We start from the raw sequence: 20,639 nt of genomic DNA on the forward strand, positions 1-20,639 counted from the left end.
CATAGAAATTCATTTCTGAATTTGGAAAAACATGTAACTACAGAACTGAATGATTTTATATAAATTCTTTCAGAAAATGAAACATGAAAAAACTTTCTCTAATTCATTTCCTCACACCAAACTCTGATAATGGATTAGCCTTTGTCACTGAGAACCAAGCCCAAGCCCCGTGGGTCCTTTGGAAGCTGCCTGTCTTCTGGCCCTATTGGTCAGGTGGACAAAGGGCAAAGGAAAGCTCGGGGCAGTGGGTCCCAGTTGGGCAAGTTCAGTCCCTGCAGCTTCCCTCAGAAACCCAGGTTAGGGACGTGGGGAGGGCAAGGGGAAGAAATATCTGGATTTACCATACCTTCACAGGGCAAGCCAAGTCTGGTGAGAAGATCCGAGAGGAACAGCTTGGTTTATCATACAGAGACCACACTGCATGAGGCATCTGATACTTATGGAGCTTTAGGCAATAAACCAGAAGGGGATGGCAGGTGGCAGAAAAGCCATGTAGAAGACAAGAGGAAGAGCTCAAGTTGAAACACTTCCTTCAGTTAAGGGTCCTGAAATGGCCAAAGTGTAACCCCAGGGATTGAATTCTGAGTTGGAGGAAGTGGAAAAGAAAAACAGACATGTCACCATGCAAGTTGGTCCACACTCGGTTTATTGTTTCCTTTAGCTGCGATCGGGTGACAAAAGGCAGGATTTTCATTTCTCATTGAAACCCTTGACATTTCCGTTGTCTTTTGAAGGAATTACTAGTTACTGTGGGAGAGGAGGAAAAAAACACATGATCAAGTTGTAGATAGTAAATTTCCTCCCACAGCAAAACACAGAGTTGTGGTACTGCCTAGTAAAAGGTTCGTGTTGAAGCCTTTAGGATTTTCTTTGATTTCAGGGAAACTATCATTGTTAATCAGAAGTATTTAAAATGAGAAAAAGGCCGGCGCCGCGGCTCACTAGGCTAATCCTCCCCCTTGCAGCGCCGGCACACCAGGTTCTAAGTCCCGGTCAGGGCGCCAGATTCTGTCCCGGTTGCTCCTCTTCCAGGCCAGCTCTCTGCTGTGGCCCGGGAGTGCAGTGGAGGATGGCCCAAGTGCTTGGGCCCTGCATCTCATGGGAGACCAGGAGAAGCACCTGGCTCCTGCCATCCAATCGGCGCGGTGCACCAGCCGCAGCGCGCCAGTCGTGGCGGCCATTGGAGGGTGAACCAATGGCAAAGGAAGACCTTTCTCTCTCTCTCTCTCTCACTGTGCACTCTGCCTGTTAAAAATAAATAAATAAATAAAATAAAATAAAATGAGAAAAAAATTTTTGGCTGAAATGTTCATGAATATTAACATATTTTTAAAAGAAATATTAATTTTAGTTTTTCCATACTTTAGACTAAATAACTTCGGTTTTCAAGTTATCAACAATTTTTTGCTATTAAAAATCCACAGACCTGAAGCATTGTGCCTATGGTTCTGCTTAGGAGTTTGTTTCTATAAGCTAATTCATTGATTTTTACATCATATTGGGCTTAATTCTTTCGTTCCATTCTATCAACAGCAGCAAGTTTCTAATGACCTTAAGGGAACTTTATTAAGCTGAATTTTAAAATACTGTGGTTTAAATATTCATCAGTTTAAAAATTAGTAATTTTTCATAGGTTATTTATTTGTGTAATATTTCACCAATTCATTGGCTTACTCAGTACTTAGTCATTAAATTCCAATGCACACTCATTTTAACACACATTTCCTAATACACTTACCTACTACTACTTGTTGATTGGGTGCTTTCCTGTGAGTCTGATCTAAGTGAATAAGGAAATGACACTTTTAGATTGACATAAAACAGGTGATATAATGCAAGTACAGTCATGCTTAATTAGTATGGCAATTTCTTCCTCTTTATACCTTCAATTTTGTAGTAAAAAATAAATATCTGTCAAGTTTCTACTTTTAAATGCATTATCACCAAAAGCAAGCTAAAATTATTTGGCCTCTTTTCTATTTTTCTAGCTATAGAGTCCTTATTTCTAATCCCCAAATAACCTGGGAGAGAAAAAAAGAATGAATTGTGCACAAATGAATCAAGATTAATTTGCAGAGAAAACAAGTAAGATTAGTAAGAATTCAGTAATTACAGTGGCATAATATTGACCTCCCCACCTCTGCTATGTTGTACCTCCAAAAGTTATAGTTGCTCTTTCAACTACTTCAAAAATACTCTTTGTAATATAGCTAGTTCCCCCCAAAAGCAAAAAGGAAATTTATTTATGGAGATTTCTGAGTCCTACTACATATATGTCTGTCTTTCAAAAAAAATCTTGTTTAGTTATGTCTGCCAAAGTAGTTAACTACCAACAGCCCTCACTGGATTTCCAACAGAAAATATTAAAAATAGATGTAAAAAGAACATGGGACCAGTAAAACCACCTACAAGCTGTTCCACTTCTGATCCAGCTCCCTGATAATGGCCTGGAGAGAGCAGTGAACGATGGTCAAAGTACTTGGGACCCTTCCACCTACATGGGAGACCCAGAAGAATCTCCTGGTTCCTGCTTCAGCCTGACCTAGCCCTGGCCCTTACAGCCAGCCGGGGAGTGTACAAGCAGATGGAAAATCAATCTCTCTCTCTCTCTCTCCCTCTGTCTCTCTCTCTGTAATTTTGACTTTCAAATAAATACATAAATCTTTTTTAAAAGGAAGAAATATAGAAAAACATAATAGGTGTCATAACAGTAAAGCATTGTACCTGCTTAGCTTACTAAATTTAAATGAAAAATAAAAGAATGCTTTTCTGTATTCTATAAACAAAGCTAGACTAATGAATTAATAGTCTAAATTATATTCTCCAAATGATGCTTATATTGTCCTATAGTTGATGTCTTCTAGATGATGATGATGATATTTGAATGCCATATTCTAAGATTAGAGACAATCTGTTACAATTGGAGTACTTAACACTAATTAATATGGTTATGTGAAATTCAAGAGTAATAACTCATTCAATAAACAAATGTCTATTGAGCATTTATGCTGCAGAATGACACTATAAACTGAGAAACAAAAGAGGCATGTCCATTACCCTAAAGCAAGTTCAGATCCTAGATGAGTACAACGTTGGGAGACCTGTATGACTGGAACACTGCATCACAACTCCCTGGCGACAGTGACAGAGACAAGAGGCAAAAAAAAAAAAAAAAAAAAAAAAAAAAAAGGGTTTTTTCCCTCATACTTAGCTTGTTGAAAGTAAGAAATGTCTATAAAAGTGTGGTTAGAGGGCCGGTGCTGTGGCGCAGTGGGTTAATGCCCTGGCCTGAAGTGCCAGCATCTCATATGGGCACCGGTTCTAGTCCTGGCTGCTCCTCTTCTGATCCAGCTCTCTGCTATGGCCTGGGAAAGCAGTGGAAGATGGCCCAAGTTCTTGGGCCCCTGCACCCATGTGGGAGACCCGGAGGAAGCTCCTGGCTCCTGGCTTCAGATCAGCGCAGCTCCAGTCGTTGCGGCCAATTGGGGAGTGAACCATCGGATGGAAGACCTCTCTCTCTCTCTCTCTCTCTCTCTCTCTGCCTCTCCTCTCTCTGTGTAACTCTGTCTTTCAAATAAATAAATAAATCTTTCAAAAAAGAAAAGAGGGGTTAGAGAGAATGGATACAGAAATACTGCAGCTTTCTTAGAGGATGGAGCGTCTTCCACCAAGAAGGAGAGATACTATATAATGTCATAGCGTTGCCTAGAAAATAGCTTGTGGCTATAAAAGAAATTCTGCATAGCAGTGGATTAATGTAACTAGAAGTCACTTCAAGAAAAAATACAGGATAAAAAAAAGAAAACTTTATGAAGAAGATGAGTAGACATTTCTCATTTGATACAAATGAGAAACTAAAACTTAGAGAATTCAAGAGCATCCTTGTTAACAAAATTGTAGGCTGTTGAGGGTCTTAGGGAAATATTGAATTTTAGTGTGCTTATGATGCTATCTCTTATATAAACTTTTCCAAAGTGGGGAACTCCTTCACTCAGTTGTTCATATTTTGTTTATTAGTCTAAATGCAATCTAAATGAAGAAGCAAAATTTTCTTTTATAAATGTTAGCATAAACTATTGAAAAATGTTCATCTTGTACATTATACAAACTAATTATAAGTACCTATCTCTTACTATATTTCTCTGTGTGAGTCACAAGTATAGGTGATTGATAAAAATTTAGTCAACCAAAGAAAAAAATATTAAATTAATTGATATCTGTTCCTAGAATGGGAAATAATACCAAGCTGATTTAGTAACAGTACTTTATCAAGTGTGGATACTTAAAAATTATTGTGCATATATTTGTGAATTATCAACTTTTTCATTCTTAGTTTTCAATATATTTATTTATAGGAAATACTATCTAAGTTCTTTACCTGCTGGTTTCTGCTTGAGTACTATCTTCTGACGTGGATCTAAATAAAAACATCAAAAAGTCACTCTGAAGAAACTTGCCTACTTTGAGAATAGGCCATTTTGTACCAAAATTAATTCTTAAACACACAGGGCATGCAGATAAGTAATGTTGTTTACTCAAATGTCAAGTGCAATATAAAAAACAAAATTAAACTTCTGCAGTGGTGAAGAAAATAATGATAAAACTGTTTTTCATTATCACTGCTAAGCACAAATTATAAATTTGACTCTAAATTCCTAAATTTGGGCTACAGGGTTCAAATTAACTTTATTTGCTAATATGGAAATTATCACATTGTACAAAAATAAATTTGTGCTTAATTCAGGGAAATCTAGAAGACTGAACTGACTGCATAACTTCTCCCTTCTATTCCACACAATACAAAAAAAGCTAAAGAGAATAGCATACAATTTAACACAAAAGTCAGATTGCTAGCCATTAAAGTTTCAAAGACTGAAAAAGCTAGAATTTCAAAGACAAAGAAACAAAGAAGGAGCTAAAGCTGAGTGCCCTAAGTGATGTGCTTCTAAGAATCCTAGCTTGGAAGGAGTTGAGGGATGGACCCACACATGTTTGAAAGCTGGGATTCTAAGAGGGGTAAAGGCCTGGTGTCTGTGCTGTTATATTGCTTTGTTAAGAATATCCAGGAGTAGCTTGAACAGCCCCACATCTCTAAAGCCAAGTAACCAACCACAGAGAGTTTCAATATCCCTCTCAGGCAACTGCAGGTGCCAAGTTGTTTACAGTGATCCCTCACCCTTTGACCTTGCCCTCCTCCCCTTTTCCTGCCACTCATACTTAAAAAGGACTAGTTACAAAGGAAAAGTCAAGATGGCTTCTTTAGTACACCATCCCTGTCAATGACTCAGCTTACTAGTACTCCAATTAAACTCACTTTCTTTGCTACAACACCTCACCCTTGAGTTATAAGACTTTTCATGTGGTAGCCAGATGGGCTTGAACGTGGCAACAATTGTTGGTGAGCCAGGCAATGTAAGCTGTTCAAGGGTGTCATTCTTGTTTCAAATGACCCTCCCTGGGAAATGTCTAGTAGGTGCTAGAACTTTTTGTTCTGGGGCTTTCCCTTGGACTCCCTACAAAGGTTTTGGCTGACCCAAGCACTACACTGTTGAAGAAACATCTGATTCTGTGGGTCCCCTGCTTCTCCTCTGAGCAGAGTAAGTTGACTTGGTATATAAAACTGAGAACTCCTTTATCCTCCACTTGGGACACTCCTTTAGGAAGCCTAATGTGTATTTTATTTGACATAGGAGCCCTGTTGGAGAGAGGAAAAGAGTTAATAGGACTCGTACCCAAATTCTGAACCAGATATTTTGTGGTTATTTCTATTTCCAAGCCGAAATTGTGATTGTTTGCAACTAAACCCTTTATATGATTGCCATTGGGTCATTTGTGGCTTGTCTGTATCTGAACCTCTCTTTCTCTTCCATTTTCTGTCTGAAGTAGAAATTATAGTGGGAAATGCACCTTCAAGCCCTAAGGAGAGCCTATTGAGGCATATTTCGGTAAATTGTCACAGTGTTGGTAAAATATCATGACCAAAACTAAAATAATTTATTGTAACAGACTGTCCTCGTCTTAAAAACGATGGGCCATGACTTCCAGTGAGAGAAAAATGGCTGCGGCCATTGCAAACTCATGTGTTAGTGCAGGGAAAAAAGCTGAAAAATTTGCTAAAGAAAAAGAAGAAGGTGGAAATGATTGCCAAAGTCATAGCATCTGAGCTGGAAGAGGAGGTGAAAGATGCTTCCGACAGTGGAGGATCTGTAGGAAGCTGTGGATTGGAAAAGGGTCATTTTTCTGATGATGAAGCAATAGATGCTGACAATGAGGATGCTGATGAATCCTGTGACAAAGAAAATGAAAATGCTGGAGAATCATGTGCTAGAACTAATATGGGCTGGGCAGATGCCATGGCTAAAATCCTCAACAAGAAAACACCTAAAAGTAAACCCACCATTTTAGTCAAAAATAAAGAACTGGAAAAGGAAAAAGAAAAGTTAAAGCAAGAAAGACTTGAGAGAAGAAAACAGATTGATAAGAGGCAAGAGTGGGAAATTATGTGCAGAGTAAAGCCAGATGTTGTCAAAGACAAAGAAGGAAAGAGAAATCTTCAGAGAATTGCAACAAGGGATGTGGTGCAATTACTTAATGCTGTCCAAAAACATCAAAAGAACATTGATGAAAAGGTTAAAGAAGCTGGAGGCTCTATTAGAAAGCGTGCTAAGTTGATATCAACTGTTTCTAAGATTTAATCAGTGTTCTGAGAGGAATGGATGGAACTGCAAATGAGAAAAGTTCAACTGAGAAGCTCAAAAGCCAAACAGACTGAAGCGAAATCAGAAGAGGGCCCAGGTTGAACGATCCTCCATGATGATTTCATGATGGGAGCATCTATGAAAGACTGGGACAAGGAAAGTGATAGGCCAGATAACAGCAGACCAGAATCTACAAGTGACTCTGACATGTAAAATAATAGAGGTAACATAGTTTTCAATCAGTTTATTTTTCCTACAAAGATACTCTATCCTCTGGCAGTTTGGGAATTATAATGATAACATTTGTAAGAAAGCCAAAAGACTTACTAGCTTTGATGTGGGGAAAAAGGGACACTAACCCACTGTTGGTAGGAAGGCAAACTGGTAAAGCCACTATGGAAGTCAGTCTGCAGATTCCTCAGAAACCTGAATATAACCCTACCTTACAACCCGTCCATCCCACTCCTTGGAATTTACCCAAAGGAAAATAAATTGGCAAACACAAAAGCTGTCTGCACCTTAATGTTTATTGCAGCTCAATTCACATTAGCTAAGACCTGGAATCAACCCAAATGCCCATCAACAGTAGACTGAATAAAGAAATTATGGGGCATGTACTCTATAGAACACTATACAGCAGTAAAAAAAAAAGGATCTGGTCATTTTGCAACAAGATGGAGGAATCTGGAACACATCATGCTGAGTGAATTAAGCCAGTCCCAAAGGGACAAATATCATATGTTCTCCCTGATTGGTTACAAATAACCAAGCACCAAAAGGAAACCTGTTGAAGTGAAATGGACACTATGAGAAACAGTGACTTGATCAACCCTTGTCCTGACTGTTGATGTACAATTTAATATTTATCCCTTTAGTATTTTTTGTTCTACTTAATACTATTGGTTGAACTCTTTAATTAACACACAATTATTCTTAGGTGTTTAAATTTAACTGAAAAGTGATCTCTGTTAAACATAAGAGTGGGAATAAGAGAGGGAGAGTGGGAGGAGATGTAGAATTTGGGATATGCTCAAGCTGACATGCTGCAAATGGTAGCATTAGAAACATACCAGGCGAATCCAATTCAATCCCATCAAGGCGGCATGTACCAATGCCATCTCACTAGTCCCAGTGATCAATTTCTGTTCACAATTGATCATAATGATAGGACTAAGAACCAAAGGGATCACATAAACAAGACTACTGTCTGCTAATACTAACTGATAGAAGAAAAAAGGGGGAGAACGATCCAATATCAGAAGCGGGATACACAGCAGATTCATAGAATGGCAGATGCACTAAACAGCACTCTGGCCTCAGAATCAGTCCTTAAGGCATTCACATCTGGCTGAAGAGCCCATGAGAGTATTTTAGGCATGGAAAGACAAGACACTCTGGGAAAAAATATTAAACGAAATATCTCTGTGAGTGAGATCCCAGTGGAAAGAACGGGCCATCAAAGAAGGAGGTACCTTTCTCTGAAGGGAGGAGAGAACTTCCACTTTGACTATGACCTTGCCTAAATAAGGTCAGAATTGGCGAACTCAAAAGGCTTCCATAGCCTTGGCAACTCATGACAAGAGCCTAGGGAGATTACTGACGCCATAAACAAGAGTGTCAATTTACTAAGTCAACAACAGGAGTCACTGTGCACTTACTCATCATCTAAGATCTCTGTCCTTAATGTGTTGCTCAATGTGAATTAATGCTATAACTAGTACTCAAACAATATTTTACACTTTATGTTTCTGTGTGGGTGCAAACTGTTGAAATCTTTACTTAATATATACTAAATTGATCTTCTGTATATAAAGATAATTGAAAATGAATCTTAATGTGAATAGAATCGAAAAGGGAGAGGGAGATTGTTGGTTTGCTGGAGGGAGGGAAGTTATGGGGTGGGGGAAGCCATTGTAATCCATGAGCTGTGCTTTGGAAATTTATATTTATTAAATAAAAGTTAAAAAAATAAATAATTAAAAAACTAAAATAAACCCTATGTGAAATCTTTCAGCTGTAAATCCTGCCATGTCATGTATCACAGAACTCACATGGGTTAAAATCCCCATGCTTACAATGAATGTTAGAAAACTATATATCGGAACTTAACTTTCATTAGAAATCATATAATTCACATAGGGGAGAAAACTTAAGAATGTATTGAGTGTGGAAAAGCCTTTTGATGGAAGTCGCACTTCATCAAACATCAGAGAATTCACAGAGCTGAAACAATTTATGAATGTACTTAATGTGGAAAAGCCTTTTGCCCCACCCAAGTCAGCCCTCAGTAGACCTCAACGAATTCACACATCACAGAAACTTTTGAATACAGCTGAGTGTAGAGATTCATTTGGATGGAAATCAACCCTCACTGTACATCAGAAAATTCATACAGGGGAGACATGTTATGAATGTAATGAGTGTGGAAAAGTATTTTAGTGTAAGCTAGACCTCATCAAGCATCAGAGAATTCATACATGGGCAAAATCTTATATATGTAATGAGTGAGGAAAAGTTTTCTTGTCAAACGACAACCCTCATTACACATTAGCAAATTCAAACAGAGAAGAAACCTTATGAAAGCAATGAATGTGGAAAAACATTTTTCTGAAATCCAAGTGGCAAAATAAACAGAATTCATCAAATGTTTTGTCCCAGGTAAGAAATGATTATCTGGTGACCTACATACTCAAGAAATTCTAGACTTATTTGTTTGTAGGCCTGGATGTGCCTACAATACCACAGGTCTGTTTATTGGGTGTAAGAGAGGTTGCTTGCAAAGTGTTCTGGTTGTGTAAAATCCAGGCAGTATTTCTGAGATTGAATCTATGCCAGTATTTTTTGTTTGTTTGTTTCTTGGATCACTGTGAGTTGCTCCTGTGTGTAATTAAATTCTGACTTGATTGGGGGAAAAAAAGATGGACCAGAAGTTCTTTAAATAAAAATGCTCAAGGCTTATAAATTTTTTAAAGTATTCAAATGATAAATGAGGCACCGGGGGTTTAAATACATTTAGGACAGACAATTTGGATTTCTGCATAAGAGCCCTGGGTAAAACTGAGAGTGAAGAAAAATTGCTGACTTCTTAGTAGATAATGGAGAATCCTATTCAGCTGTAAAAACCCCACTCTCTCACAAGAACATTCAGTCTATTCTTAACATGTGGGTATATTGGGAAAATATAAAATTGAGCATTCTTAGAACCATTAGAATACAAATTGGGGGACTGTGTCTTATAACACAGTTTTTTTATGTCAAAATATGCTATCCTCTCCTAGGGTGAGTCTACCTCTTATGAAAATTTAAATGTTCAAGTAACTTTTTCATCAAGAAAAGTCAACTATGAGTTTCCCCCAGAACAGGCTTGGAACTCTCAAATAGTGCTTAAAGGAACACTTGTCAAAGAACAGAACTTCCTTCACACAGAATGGTTAAGGGAGAATTAGTCTACTCCAGTTGATCTTGTCTCACAGAGCAGCCCTTGACAGGGCCAAACCTGGAACTCTTCATAGGAAAAATCAGTTTCATGGACAATGTAAATGTCATGCCAGGATATGATAGTAACTTTATAGGAGACCTTTGAGGCCAGAGTCCTAATGCAATGGAGCTCAACACAAAAAGCAAAAAATTATTGCCTTTACTACCTCTCCATCAGACAGAATGAAATCAGGTGAAAAACTAACTCAAGGCATATCCAGGAGCAATTTAAAAGGAGAGTTCCTCACTCAGGGAATAAAGACTTAAAACATGCTCCTGAAAATCTACAATTCTTTAAACCTGTTCATAAATCACTTAATAGGGGCTAAAGGTCATTATCTAGGTCATCAAAGAGTCCCAAGCAATTCAGGGAAATCAACTTGCTGAACAAACTAGAAAATAGCAGATAAAAGTAGGGACTATCAGTCTATATCTGGGTCCCTTCTCTCCCAGATTGATCTGTCTAAAAATAGATCAACCAATATGTTGAGAATAAGGCTAAGAAAGAGCTAAAAAACAAAGTTTTCCTCCCAATCAAAATTCTTCAGTTTGCAAATGCAATGCACAAGCAGTTATCTTCATTCTGAATTGCTATTACAAACTATGCTACAGTACATTTGTGAGAGTGTCCATTATAATTGACATACCATGTTGTAACGTGTACACAAGTGTATCATGGGACCCAATTTACAAAAGAAAAACTATTCAGCAAGTCATCTAAAAATTCATGATCTCTGCCAAAAACAATCCAAAGAACAATTACAAGTCTCCGCCCACTCCAGCTAAAAGGGAACTCAACATAAATGTTCTTACTCTACTGAAGATGGGCAGGTTGCTCTCACCTAAATGCCCTGAGCTCAGGGAATGTCTCATACTTACGAGTATTTTTGGCCACATTCTCTGGCTGTGCAGATGCCTACACCATCCAAATAGAGAAGGCCAGTGAAGTGGTCAAATCCAGCCTCAAGGAAATCATCCTGCAGTTGGCACTACCTAGCAAATTCACAGTAGCAATGGGGCAGCATTTGTTTCTTTCATAACCTAATAAGTATCTAAGACCCTCCAGATTAACTGGAAATTACACTCACGTTGGAGGTTCTAGTCCACAGGAAAAATGGATATCAATCGCACTTTATAGAAGAGCCTTACCAAGATATGCAAAAAACTAATGTAATGTGAGACAAGGCACTACCAGTTGCCTGGCTATGGTCACTGGCACTGTCCCTGAAACAGGCTCCAACCAACCTACTTTAAAATAAATGAGGAGGTAAGCATTGGGTGTCATGGTTAAGAATTTTCTTGGGATGCCTGAATCCCTGTCAATATGCCTTGTTCAAGTCCAGGCTCTTCCACTTATAATCCAGATTCCTGATAATGCAGGAATCTGCTGACAGGCAGCAGATGATGCTTCAAATACTTGGGTTGCTGTCAACCACAATGGAATGCATTCCAGGTTCCTGACTTCAGCCTGGCTGAGACCAGACTCTTCTGGGCATATGAGGAGTGAACCAGAAGATGGAACAGCTCTCTTTTTCATTACCTCTCTGCTTTTCTTCATTAAAAATATTAAAATAAAAAATAGCAAATTATTTACAGCAAAGAGGAAGCTACAAGCTATCTAGAAAACTCACACATTAATAGGGAAAAATAATCAGGTTGACAACTGAAATATCAATTACTGTAAAGGGTATAACAACAGAATATTTCTTAAATGTTTCAGAAAAATGACTCTCAACTAAGAATCTGTAACCAGATAAGCCACCATTCAAAAATGCATGTTAAAAGAAGAGTCATGTTCAGGCACTTAACAGAAAATGTTCGTAAAACATAGATACTGGGGTGAGCCAAGATGGCGGAATAGTGAGGGTGCGCACTGATAGTCCGGGAAAAGATAGTTTAATAAAAGTGGAATTACTGTAGCCTCAGGAAAAGGCTCAGGAAAAAATTGCAGAGGAAACTCTTCCGGATCTAGTGGATGTGACATGGAGGACCTACGGGGAAAGCAAGGTTGCCCACCGCATGGAAGCCGAGCCGCCGCCAAGCCGTGCCAGCGCAGGAAGGGGAGATGAGACAAAAAGACCTCAGTAACCCGAGACATTGGCAGGGAAAGGCAGAAAGAGCCCACAGGGAACGAGGCCTGAACCCCCACAGGGGAAAGTTCACCAGCCTGACTGGAGAAGAGAAAAAATGAACAAATAAGGGGAACCAGCACGGACATTAACCTCTCTCTCCACTCACCTTACAAAGCCCAGCAAGACAAAGAGCAGGCGCCATTTTACGTATGTAGAGAGGTGCCTGCCATTAGCCAAGCAGAAAAACCTGACTCTGGTGGGGAGAAATAACAGGAAGTTAAGACCTAGTTAGTGAAAGTGTGGAGCTAATGAACAGAGACTGTGAAAATCTGAGGGGGGGGAGAGAACTCACCGAGTACACAAACATGGTAACCGGGGCACACTGGTGAGAGACTGTGGAGAAACTTGAGACCACACTGAGAGCTGCATAAACTCTTTCTGTGGTCCCAGGGGTAAGCAGACAAATACCCACAGGGGCCAGATTTCATACATCAACTACCCTCAATCCCACTCAGCCGTGTGGAATTACTTTCCAACTGAGTCATAAAAGAGAGAGAGAGAGAGAGAGCAAGCAAGTGAGAGAACAAACTGGGTGAGGCACCTTTGGCACACCCTTAACCTTGAAGAACCAAACAGAGCTCTCTGGCCACATCCATCACAGCCTCTACGGATCCATCAAAAGCAGACAGTCCATTTAATCTAGAGTCACAGTATAACGAGAAGAAACACCACACCGAAGAAACCAAAGAATATCTCCAATATGACAAACAACAAACGCAAAAACTGAGGTAACAAGAACAAGGAAGAAACTATGATGCCCCCACATGAAATAGGCACCCCAATTCAAGATTATGAAGATGATGAGATAGAAGAAATGCAAGAAGCGGATCTCAAAAAATTGATAAGGACATTAAGAAGTTCATGAAAACAAATTCTTGAACTACAGAAATCCTTAATGGACAAGATAGAAAATCTCTCTCATGAAAATGAAATATTAAGGAGGAATCAAAATGAAACGGAACAACTAGTACAACAGGAAACTGTGATAGTGATGAGAAATCATAATGAAATGAAGAATTCAAATGATCAAATGACAAACACATTAGAGAGCCTTAAAAACATTATGAGTGAAGCAGAAGAGAAAATACTGGACTTAGAAGACAGAGAACAGGAAAATATACAGTCAGAGCAAAGAAAAGAAGAGGAAATTAGAAATCTAAAAAAATATTTTCAGGAATCTTCAGGATACTATTAAAAAAAACCAACATTCAGGTTCTAGGAGTTCCTGAAGGCATGCAGAGGGATAAAGGATTAGAAGACCTTTTTAGTGAGATGCTAGCAGAAAATTTCCCAGGTTTGGAGAAGGACAGAGACATTCTAGTACAGGAAGCTCATGGAACCCCTAATAAACGTGACCAAAGGAGATCCTCACTACGTCATGTTGTAATCAAACTCACCACAGTGAAACATAAAGAAAAGATCCTAAAATGTGCAAGAGAGAAACGTCAGATTACGCTCAGAGGATCTCCAATCAGACTCACAGCTGACTTCTCATCAGAAACCCAACAATCTAGGAGGAAATGGCGAGATATAGCCCAGGTACTAAGAGAGAAAAACTGCCAGCCCAGAATATTATATTCTGCAAAGCTCTCATTTGTGAATGAAGGTGAAATAAAGACCTTTCACAACAAACAGAAATTGAAAGAATTTCTCGCCCCTCGTCCAACCCTGCAAAAGGTGCTTAAAGATGTGTTACACACAGAAACACAGAAACACGGTCGTCAATATGAAAGAAGGTAAACGAAGGAATACTCAAGCAAAAGATCACAGGAAGTTCAAAACATATATTAGAAAATATCTTTGGCAAATGGCAGGGCAAAGTTACCACTTATCATTAGTTACATTGAATGTTAATGGCCTGAACTATCCAGTTAAAAGACACCGATTGGATGACTGGGTTAAGGAACAAAACCCATCTAATTTCTGCTTACAAGAAACACATCTTTCCAACAAAGATGCATACAGACTGAAAGTGAGAGGCTGGAAAAAGATATACCATGCCAACAGAAATGAAAAGAGAGCGGGCGTAGCCATCTTAATATCGGACAACATAAACTTTAATACAAAAACTGTTAAGAGAGACAAAGAGGGACACTATATCATGATGAAGGGATCAATTCAACAGGAAGATATAACAATTATCAATGTATATGCACCTAATTACAGGGCACTGCTTCATTTAAAAGATTTATTAAGGGACTTAAAGGGAGACTTAGACCCCAATACAATAGTACTGGGGGACTTCAATACTCCACTCTCAGAAATAGACAGATCAACAGGACAGAAGATCAACAAGGAGACAGTAGATTTAAATGACACTACAGCCCAAATGGATCTAACAGATATCTACAGAACCTTTCATCCTACACATAAAGCATTTCATTCTTCTCAGCAGTACATGGAACCTTCTCTAGGATTGACCACATAGTAGGCCATAAAGCAAGTCTCAGCAAATTCAAAAGAATTAGAATCATACCATGCAGCTTCTCAGACCATAAAGGAATGAAGCTGGAAATTAGCAACTCAGGAATTCTAGAGCATATGCAAACACATGGAGATTGAACAACATGGTGCTGAATGAGCAATGGGTCATAGAAGAAATTAAAAGAAAAATCAAAAATTTTCTGGAAGTAACTGAGGATAACAGCAAAACATACCAAAACTTATGGGACGCAGCAAAACCAGTGTTAAGAGGAAAGTTTATATCAATAGGTGCCTACATCAAGAAATTGGAAAGGCACCAAATAGATGAACTTTCAATGCTTCTAGAGAATCTAGACAAAATGCAGCAAACCAGACCCAAATCTAGTAGTAGAAGAGAAATAATAAAAATCAGAGAAGAAGTAAACAGGATTGAATCCAAAAGAAATTACAAAAAATCAGACAAATAAGGAGCTGGATTTTTGAAAAAAATACATACTACAGGGCAGTTTTAAGCAAAACAGCATGGTACTGGTACAGAAACAGATGGATAGACCAATGGAACAGAATTGAAACAGCAGAAATCAACCCAAACATCTACAGCCAACTTATATTTGATCAAGGTTCTAAAACCAATTCCTGGAGCAAGGACAGTCTATTCAATAAATGGTGCTGGGAAAACTGGATTTCCATGTGCAGAAGCATGAAGCAAGACCCCTACCTTACGCCTTACACAAAAATCCACTCAACATGGATTAAAGACCTAAATCTACGACCTGACACCATCAAGTTACTAGAGAACATTGGAGAAACCCTTCAAGATATTGGCACAGGAAAAGAGTTTCTGGAAAAGACCCGGGAGGCACAGGCAGTCAAAGCCAAAATTAACTATTGGGATTGCATCAAATTGAGAAGTTTCTGTACTGCAAAAGAAACAGTCAGGAGAGTGAAGAGACAACCGACAGAATGGGAAAAAATATTTGCAAACTATGCAACAGATAAAGGGTTAATAACCAGAATCTACAAAGAGATCAAGAAACTCCACAAAAACAAAACCAACAACCCACTTAAGAGATGGGCCAAGGACCTCAATAGACATTTTTCAAAAGAGGACATCCAAATGGCCAACAGGCACATGAAAAAATGTTCAAGGTCACTAGCAATCAGGGAAATGCAAATCAAAACCACAATGAGGTTTCACCTCACCCCGGTTAGAATGGCTCACATTCAGAAATCTACCAACAACAGATGCTGGCGAGGATGTGGGGAAAAAGGGACACTAACCCACTGCTGGTGGGAATGCAAACTGGTCAAGCCACTATGGAAGTCAGTCTGCAGATTCCTCAGAAACCTGAAGATAACCCTACCGTTCGACCCAGCCATCCCACTCCTTGGAATTTACCCAAAGGAGTTTAAATTGGCAAACAAAAATGCGGTCTGCACCCTAATATTTATCGCAGCACAATTCACAATAGCTAAGACCTGGAACCAACCTAAATGCCCATCAACAGTAGACTGGATAAAGAAATTATGGGATATGTATTCTTTAGAATACTATACTGCAGTAAGAAAAAAGGAAATCCAGTCATTTGCAACAAAATGGAGGAATCTGGAACACATCATGGTAAGTGAAGTAAGCCAGTCCCAAAGGGACAAATACCATATGTTCTCCCTGATCGGTGACAACTGACTGAACACCAAAAAGGAAACCTCCTGAAGTGAAATGGACACTATGAGAAATGGTGACTTGATCAGCATAGCCCTGACTGTTAATGAACAACTTAATACATTATCCCTCTTAGTAGTTTTTTTTTGTCTGTTCTACTTAATATGACTGGTTTAATTCTGTAATTAATACACAGTTATTCTTAAGTGTTGAAAATTAACTGAAAAGTGATCCCTGTTAAACATAAGAGTGGGAATAAGAGAGGGAAGAGATGTATAATTTGGGACATGCTCAAGATGACTTGCCCCAAATGGTAGAGTTAGAAACATACCAGGGGATTCCAATTCAATCCCATCAAGGTGGCATGTACCAATGCCATCTCACTAGTCCAAGTGATCAATTTCAGTTCACAATTGATCATAATGAAAGGACTAACAGTCAAAGGGAGCACATAAACAAGTCTAGTACCTGCTAACAATAACCGAAAGAATAAATAAAGGGGAGAGTGATCCAACATGGGAAGTGAGATACTCAGCAGACTCATAGAATGGCAGATGTCCTAAACAGCACTCTGGCCTCAGAATCAGCCCTAAAGGCATTCGGATCTGGCTGAAAAGCCCATGAGAGTATTTCAGGCATGGAAAGCCAAGACACTCTGGCAAAAGATCTCTGTGAGTGAGATCCCAGTGGAAAGAACAGGTCTTCAAAGAAGGAGGTACCTTTCTCTGAAAGGAGGAGAGAACCTCCACTTTGACTATGACCTTGTCTAAACAAGATAAGAATTGGAGAACTCAGAGGGCTTCCATAGCCTTGGAAACTCATGACTGGAGCATAGGGAGACTACTGATGCCATAGACAGGAGTGTCAATTGGTAAAGTCAACAACAGGAGTCACTGTGCACTTACTCCTCATGTAGGATCTCTGTCCTTAATGTGCTGTGTATTGAGATTTACTGCTATTAACGAGTACTCAAACAATATATTTCACTTTGTGTTTCTATGGGAGTGCAAACTGTTGAAATCTTTACTTAATGTATACTAAACTGATCCTCTGTAAAAAAAAAAAAAAAAGAAAAAAGAAATTGTCAACTCCCAACTTGACTCTCACTGGGATTAAACATGACAATAGGTCTGATCTGATTTCATCATCATTTAAAAAAATCATCTATTATTTTTCACTTTATGTTTCTGTGTGAGAGTAAACTGTTGAAATCCTTACTTAATGTATACTAAGCTGATCTTCTGTATATTAAGATAATCGAAAATGAATCTTGATGTGAATGGAAGCGGAGAGGGAGTGGGAAAGGGGAGGGTAGTGGGTGGGATGGACGGTATGTGGGGGAAGCCATTGTAATGCATAAATCGTACTTTGGAAATTTATATTCATTAAATAAAAGTTTAAAAAAAAGAAAAAAAATAAACAAAATTGACACCCCATTGGCCCAACTAACTAAAAAAAGAAGAGAAAAGAACCAAAACAACAAAATCAGAGAGGACAAAGAAAACATAACAGACACCACAGAAATAAAAAGAATCATCAGAAATTACTACAAGGACTTGTATGCCAGCAAACAGGGAAAACTATCAGAAATGGATAGATTCCTGGACACATGCAACCTACCTAAATTGAACCAGGAAGACATCGAAAACCTAAACAGATCCATAACTGAGACAGAAATTGAAAGAGTAATACAGGCCCTCCCAACAAAGAAAAGCCCAAGACTAGATGGATTCACTGCTGAATTCTACCAGACATTTAAAGAAGAACTAACTCCAATTCTTCTCAACCTATTCAGAACAATTGAAAAAGAGGGAATGCTCCCAAATTCTTTCTATGAAGCCAGCATCACCTTAATCCCTAAGCCGGAAAAAAGATGCAGCATTGAAAGAGAATTACAGACCAATATCCTTGATGAACATAGATGCAAAAATCCTCAATAAAATTCTGGCCAATAGAATGCAACAACACATCAGAAAGATCATCCACCCAGACCAAGTGGGATTTATCCCTGGCATGCAGGGATGGTTTAATGTGTGCAAAACAATCAATGTGATACACCACATTAACAGACTGCAGAAGAAAAAACATGATTATCTCAATTGATGCAGAGAAGGCATTTGATAAAATACAACACGCTTTCACGATGAGAACTCTAAGCAAACTGGGTATGGAAGGAGCATTCCTCGATACAATCAAAGCAATTTATGAAAAACCCACAGCCAACATCCTATTGAATGGGGAAAGGCTGGAAGCATTTCCACTGAGATCTGGTACCAGACAGGGATGCCCACTCTCACCATGGCTATTCAATATAGTTCTGAAAGTTTTAGCCAGAGTTATTAGGTAAGAAAAAGAAATTAAAGGGATGCAAATTGGGAAGGAAGTACTCAAACTAACCCTCTTTGCAGATGATATGATTTTTTACCTAGGGGACATAAAAAAAACTCTACTAAGAGACTATTGGAACTCATAGAAGAGTTCGGCAAAGTAGCAAGATATAAAATCAATGCACAAAAATCAACAGCCTTTGTATACACAAGCAATGCCATGGCTGAGGAAGAAATTCTAAGATCAATCCCATTCACAACAGTCACAAAAACAATCAAATACCTTGGAATAAACTTAACCAAGGACGTCAGAGATCTCTATGATGAAAATTACAAAACCTTAAAGAAAGAAATAGAAGAGGATACCAAGAAATGAAAAATCTTCCATGCTCATCGAATGGAAGAATCCATATTATCAAATTGTCCATTCTCCCAAAAGCAATTTATACATTCATTGGAATACCAATCAAGATACTGAAGACCTTCCTCTCAGATCTGGAAAAAATGATGCTGAAATTCATATGGAGACACAGGAGACTTCGAATAGCTAAAGCAATCTTGTACAACAAAAACAAAGCCGGAGGCATCACAAGACCAGATTTCAGGACATACTACAGGGCACTTGTTATGAAAACAGCATGGTACTGGTACAGAAACAGATGGATAGACCAATGGAACAGAATTGAAACACCAGAAATCAATCCAAAACTCTACGGCCAACTTATATTTGATCATGGATCCAAAACCAATCCCTGGAGTAAGGACAGTCTATTCAATAAACGGTACTGGGAAAACTGGAAGTCCACGTGCAGAAGCATGAAGCAAGACCCCTACCTTACACCTTACACAAAAATCCACTCAACATGGATTAAAGACTTAAATCTATGACCCAACACATTCAAATTATTAGAGAGCATTGGAAAAACCCTGCAAGATATAGGTACTGGCAAAGAGTTTCTGGAAAAGACCCCGGAAGCACAGGCAGCCAAAGCAAAGATTAACATTTGGGATTGCATGAATTTGAGAAGTTTCTGTTCTTCAAAAGAAACAGTCAGGAAAGTGAAGAGACAACTGACAGAATGGGAAAAATATTTGCAAACTATGCAACAGATAAAGGGTTGACAACCAGAATCTACAAAGAGATCGAGAAACTCCACAGAAACAAAACCAACAACCCACTTAAGAGATGGGCCAAGGACCTCAATAGACATTTTTCAAAAGAGGAAATCCAAATGGCCAGCAGAGACATGAAAAATGTTCAAGATCACTAGCAATCAGGGAAATGCAAACAAAACCACAATGAGGTTTCACCTCACCCCAATTAGAATGGCTCACATTCAGAAATCTACCAACAATAGATGCTGGAGAGGATGTGGGGAAAAAGGGACACTAACCCACTGCTGGTGGGAATGCAAACTGGTCAAGCCACTATGGAAGCCAGTCTGGAGATTCCTCAGAAGCCTGAATATAACTCTACCATACAACCCAGCCATCCCACTCCTTGGAATTTACCCAAAGCAAATTAAATTGGCAAACAAAAAAATCTGTCTGCACCTTAATGTTTATTGCAGCTCAATTCACAATAGCTAAGACCTGGAACCAACCCAAATGCCCATCAACAGTAGACTGGATAAAGAAATTATGGGATATGTACTCTTTAGAATACTATACCGCAGTAAGAAACAACGAAATCCAGTCATTTGCCACAAGATGGAGGAATCTGGAAAACATCATGCTGAGTGAACTAAGCCAGTCCCAAAGGGACAAATAGCATATGTTCTCCCTGATGGGTGACAACTAACCGAGCAGCAAAAAGGAAACCTGTTAAAGAGAAAAGGACAGTATGAGAAACAGTGACTTGATCAGCCCTTGCCCTGACTGTTAATGAACAACTTAATACGTTGTCCCTCTTAGTATT

At 38.8% G+C, this 20,639-nt stretch overlaps 1 non-coding gene and 1 pseudogene across 1 annotated transcript in view; one reads left to right on the plus strand and one right to left on the minus strand.

The window, feature by feature from the left end:
- Positions 1-629: 629 nt before the first annotated feature.
- The window catches only part of LOC127485930 (uncharacterized), a 31,437-nt gene continuing 11,427 nt past the window's right edge, over positions 630-20,639 (minus strand). Inside the window, exons 3-5 of the transcript XR_011386161.1 lie at positions 4,379-4,417; positions 1,739-1,780; positions 630-747 (exon numbers count right to left, since the gene is read on the minus strand). This is a non-coding gene — a transcript (uncharacterized protein). The remainder of the gene's footprint in view (positions 748-1,738; positions 1,781-4,378; positions 4,418-20,639) is intronic.
- On the plus strand, positions 5,371-6,911 carry LOC138848418 (RRP15-like protein pseudogene; annotated as a pseudogene).

Source organism: Oryctolagus cuniculus, unplaced genomic scaffold (assembly GCF_964237555.1).
Source record: "Oryctolagus cuniculus unplaced genomic scaffold, mOryCun1.1 SCAFFOLD_116, whole genome shotgun sequence".
NCBI lineage: Eukaryota > Metazoa > Chordata > Mammalia > Lagomorpha > Leporidae > Oryctolagus > Oryctolagus cuniculus.